Here is a 5,502-nt window from a genome sequence, read left to right on the forward strand (position 1 = left end):
TTGCCATGTTGGCTAGGCTGGTCTTGAACTCCTGACCTCAAGTAATTTGCCCATCTCAGCTTCCCAAAGTGCTGAGATTATAGGAGTGAGCTACCAGACCCAGCCTTTTTTATTTTTTATTTTCTTTGAGACAGGGTCTTGCTCTGTCACCCAGGCTGGAGTGCAGTGGTGTGATCACAGTTAACTGCAGCCTTGACCCCCTGGGTTCAAATGATCCTCCTGCCCCAGCTTCCCAAGTAGCTAAGACTACAGGCTTGAGCCACCATGCCCAGCTATTTTTTTTTTTTTCTCTGAGATGGAATCTTGCTCTGTCACCCAGGCTGGAATGCAGTGGCACGATCTCAGCTCACTGCAACCTCCACCTCCCAGGTTCAAGCAATTCTCCTGCCTCAGCCTCCCAAGTAGCTAGGATTACAGGCATCTGCCACCACACCTGGCTAATTTTTGTATTTTTAGTAGAGATGGGGTTTCACCACGTTGGCCAGGCTGGTCTCCAACTCCTGACCTTGTGATCTGCCTGCCTCAGCCTTCCAAAGTGCTGAGATCACAGGCGTCAGCCACCGTGCCCGGCCTAATTTTTTTTATTTGTTTGTAGAGACAGGATTTTGCCATGTTGCCCAGGCTGGTCTTCAACTTCTGGGCTCAAGTAATCTGCATGCCTCGGCCTCCCAAAGTGCTGGGATTACAGGCATGAGCCACCTTGCCTGGCCATGTCATACGTTTTATTGGTAGGAATCATTTGAAGCCTAGAAAGGTATTTTTCACTCTTTTTTCACTGAGGATTTAGGTTTTGCCATGTATTGGGGGTACCAGCAGTCTGGAGTCACTTCACCAACTTCAGGGATTAAGATGATTTGAAGCTAAGCTGAAGTCAACCTTACTCTGAGGTTACTGTCCTTAGGACCCCAAAGTGAGGATTAAATTTGCATATTCATAAATTCCTTCATTCACCCACCCACGTTTATATTTGCAAATTTATATTTACAAATATAGACAGAATCATTGATAAATAAATGTGCAGAAGAATGTGCATAAATGAATATGTCTATATACTCATCTCTCCTATTTGTTTACCCATTTATCTGTCCAAACAATCAGGTATATGCTAATGTATGAATTAGCTCATCCGTTCATGATTAGCCCAGCCACTGGACCAACCGACAAGACCTGAGCTGGGAGCTGTTCTAGGTCCTTAGGACCCATCCTTGAACAAAACAAAGTCCCTTCTGTCACAACTCACAGTGCAGTGGAGATGCCAGGCTACCAGGGCGGGCAGGGCTGGGCTGGAATTTTAAGAAAGGTGGCCAAGGTGGGCTTTGCTGAGAAGGTGACATACAAGGGAAAACTTGGAGGGGAGGGAATGAGAGCTGTGAACGTCTGAGGAGCTTCCAGACAGGAGGACTGGCCAGTGTAAGATCCTGAGGGGGACAAAGAAGGAGCCCCTGTGGCTGCCAGGGAATGAGGCACAGAGGCTGGAGGATTTGGGGGCTGATCGAGGAATACAGGACCAGGAGAGGGCAGTAGCACGCAGTGAGCTTTATTCTGGTGGCACTTGGACAGGTTTTCATGGAGGGCTTGACACCTAGGGGAAACTGCTCAGAAGCAGGATGGGGCACCAGAGAGCTCCAGAGGGCAGCCCAGCCTGAAGGCTTTTGTAGCCCCAGGGTTTGTCTCATCCACCACTGGCAGATGTGGGTTCAGTTTTGCAGGGTATTCAAAGCAAGCAGGGTCTAAATGTCTAGAAATATGCATATTTGGGCTCTATTTAAAGCAAATGTCTGTGTAAAATTTTGGTTTTGGCCCTGGTGGGCTTTGAACTTTTGGTCCTAGCTGCTGGGAAGCAGATAGCACAGGGCCAGTCCTCAGGCCGTGGTTAGCCTGTGGATCCACCCGGTGGCCGTGGAGGTGAGTTTACCACGTGTCTGCATGTCCCTGGCCCCCCCACAGACCTGCAGGCCCCCTATACTGCCCCTTCTCTCCATCTCTGCCCCCTGCATCTGTAGACAAATGCTTAAGTCAGCACCGACTCAGCCAGGATGGCAGTTACCCGAGGCCACGCCGCGCCACTGCTTCTCTCCCTCTCGTCTGCTGTGTCTCCCTCCCTCCCGTGCATCTGTGAGTTCTTCCCGGTTCTGCCCACATTCAGTCTCCCTGTTTGCACTTGTCTGTGGCCAGTCTCCTGGAAGAGCTACAGGGAACTCATCCTGCCCCCCCTCTTTCCCCTCAACCTGTCTTCATCCTTCCCATGCCACGAACCCCTTGCTCTGTGGGAACGCCGGCGGCTCACCCGCGCACCCCACCTCCTTCCCCTCATCCTGTCTTCATCCTTCCCACGCCACAAACCCCTTGCTCTGTGGGAATGCGGCCGCTCACCCGCGCACCCCTAACGCAGTGCCTTCTGCTTGCTCCATGGCCCGTGTCTGTCCACCTCCACCTGGCCCCGTCGCCAGGCCTGCCACACCTTCTCGGTCTGTTCTTGGTTGTGGCGCCCACCTTCAGCCACCTGCTCTTCTTCTCCCAGGCCTCTGCTCTCCAGCCAGCAGCTCCTCGGGCCCCGACTGTTTCGCAGGCCTAATTCCGAGTATGAGAGTCTCCCTGCCCCACCCGGCCCTTCTCAGCTACCGCCTTGCCTCCTTCCGCTGTCGTCCAGCTATTAGGGAGCTGGCCACACTAGACAACAGGCCCTGGTCACCCCTGCTTCCCAGAGCAGGAAGGGGCAAGTGGCATTCACACACGGAGCCACCCACGAACAGCTTCCTGGTCAAGCGTGATGCCGGGACTGGCCCGCCACCAGGCGCACGTGGACCTGCTCTGAGCTCCTGCTCTTCCTTCCTCCTCACTGTGACCCCTCCAAGCATCACCCCTGCTCCACAGACAAGGAAGGCCAGGCACAGGAAGTCAGGGACTCACCCGGGGCCGCTGGGCTTTGAGCCCAGCTCTCTGCACCTACTCCTTGCTCCTGGAGTGCTGGGGACTCAGGAGGGTGAGAGGCAGCGGCGGTCCCAGGGATTGTGTCCTGCAGGCAGAGATCTGTGGGAGGCCACAGAGGAGGGAGCTCCAGTGTGCACATCCTGCGGGCCAGCCTCCTACTCAGGAAGCAGCAGTGGCAGCCGAGGCCTCAGGCGTGTACTTGAGTCTAACAGAGGCGGGAAGTCTGGGCCAGGTCCTGGGGGACTGAAGGGGAAGGAAGCCCTTGGAGGCCCAGCCACAGGAGCAGGTTCCTGCTTGGACTTGGTCAGGGAGCCCAGGAGAATTCCCAGTGGCCTGGGTGGCCTGGGCTTTGGGGACAGCAGCCCCACAGGGGCTCACGCTTTGGGGCCCACCACGCACCAGCTGTGAGCACTGAGGCCCTTTCTGCATAATGGCACCCTTTCTCCCAGATGGGAGAGCAACAGTTCCTCTCCAGGCTGAGAAGACTCGGAACACGCACTGAGTGCCCGACAAATGTCGTCTGTCACTAGGTGGCCTCACTGGACACAGTGGTGAGCGTGCTGCGCTCGTGGGACCTGAGCCTCACGGAGGCTCCAGAACATGGAGGCCGAGCAGCAGCGCCGGGCCCAGGAGGCCCAAGGAGGCCGAGGCTGAGCGCTGTGGCAGGCAGGAGGGGTGTGGGAGGTGCTGGCGAGGGGTGCTGGCAAGGGGCGCTGGCAGGGAGCCCGGGCAGGGGGTGCTGGTGGGGGTGCTGGCGGAAGCCTCTCTCCCAGCTCATTCCTGCTCCTTAGTATGACCCTCAAGGTCCAACAGCTGGCCAGGGAGCAGCAGCAGTGTCACAAGGAGGTGAGTGTGACCTCAGGGAGGAGCCAGGAAAGGAGGAGGGAGAGCCGGGTGGGGAGGAGAGGGAGCTGAGGGAGGGCCAGGAAGCTGGGGGAAGAGCCAGGAGGGGAGGTGTCCTCAGGCCCCTGGGCCAGGAGTGACCTGGTCGGAGGATACTGGTCAGCCTTGCCAGGGCCTGCCCGTACGCCCACCCAGCTGCAACAGGCCTACTGTGAGCTGAGCCGGAGGGTCTCAGAGCACGACCAGTGTGAGTGGAGGTGCATGGACAAGACCAAGCTCACGCTGCAGGTGGGGGCCCGTGGTGGACTTGATATGCCCCTGTGTCCTCAACACCCCTCCTTGTTCCAAACCAGCCCAGAGCTCCCCGTCCCAGGCCTGGGGTTTTCCCTCTTAAACATGGGGAGTCACCAGCCGACAGTGGCCTGCTTGGGGTGGGGTGGGGAGGAGGCTCGGGCAGGTGCCCTCTCCAGCCAGAGCATGGGGCAGGGCAAGCAACAGTCAGTGTGGCCTCCTCCTCCAGGCCATCAAGGACACAGAGGCCCAGGTGGACAGGCTGCGGCAGGAGGCCCAGAAGGCCGAGGCGCTGGCTATGGCCAGGCTGGAGCTTCGGGAGCAGACGCAGGAGGGTGGGCCTGGCATGGGGCGCCGGCTGGGGGCTGGGACATAAAGCCCAGGGTGGGGTCCGGCGTCGGGCTTGCGTGTCAGCTGCACTCTGCTACCCCGACAGGAGGAAGAGGCGCCCGGGCTGAAGTGCCAGGTCACCGAGCTGCACGATGTGCTGATGAAAGATGTAGGCAACCGCATCCGTGCCGACGGCCGGTCAGTTCTCCGGGCCAGACGTGGGTGATTTGGGGTTTGGACAGACAGCAGTGACCTGATGGGTGTCCCCAGGTGGCCTCTTGTTATTGACCCTTCGGGCCAGGCGGCCACCTTCCTGCGCTACCAGGATACCAACTATGTGGACACGGTGAACCCGGAGCACCTGAGGCCGGAGAGGATGCGGCTGGTTCTGCTGGGGGCTCTGCGGTGAGGCAGGCAGGGTGACAGGTACACCCCACCCCACCTCCCTAGCCCCACCCTGGCCTCACCAGCCTCATGGGGCAGGTATGGGAAACCGCTGGTGTTCGACCTGCGAGAGGAAGACCTGTTCCCAGTCGTGCAGCGGCAGCTGGAGGCGGTGCAGCCTGGCCTGGCGCAGGCACTGCTGAGCCGCGGCCTGCTGGAGCAGGAGAGGTACCTGTCGCTGCTGCGGCCCACGGACGGGCCTGAGTGAGTATAGCCCCACGCAGTTCCAGGAGCAGCGGCTGGAGCACTTCCGCCTCTTTTTCATCACCAAGGTCCAGTGGCCGCCAGCTGAGCAGCTGCAGGTGCTGCTCCCAGTGCGCGTGCAGCTGCCAGGCACAGGCCTCTAGTGCTGGCCCCAGTCCCAATAAAACGTGCGCCCCGGGGCGCGGTGCTGCATCTGTGCTGTGTGCGTGGGGGCAGCAGTGGCGTGTGCGAGTCCAGGACTCCGGCAGTCCCGGGCCCCGGCCGGCAGACATGGGTCTGCAGGCACTTGGGGGAGGCCCTGCTGGGGATGGACAGCCCGCCCGGCCAACCCGTGCGCAGTGAGGCGCAGCGGGAGACGTGGGAGGGACGGTGAGGGTGCAGCCCTCGGAGCTCAGCCTGGCCTCGGAGGGCAGGAAGGGTCTGTGCTAGTGGGTGGGGGATGGACAGGCAGACGGGAGG

Source organism: Pan troglodytes, chromosome 7, assembly GCF_028858775.2.
Source record: "Pan troglodytes isolate AG18354 chromosome 7, NHGRI_mPanTro3-v2.0_pri, whole genome shotgun sequence".
Lineage (NCBI taxonomy): Eukaryota > Metazoa > Chordata > Mammalia > Primates > Hominidae > Pan > Pan troglodytes.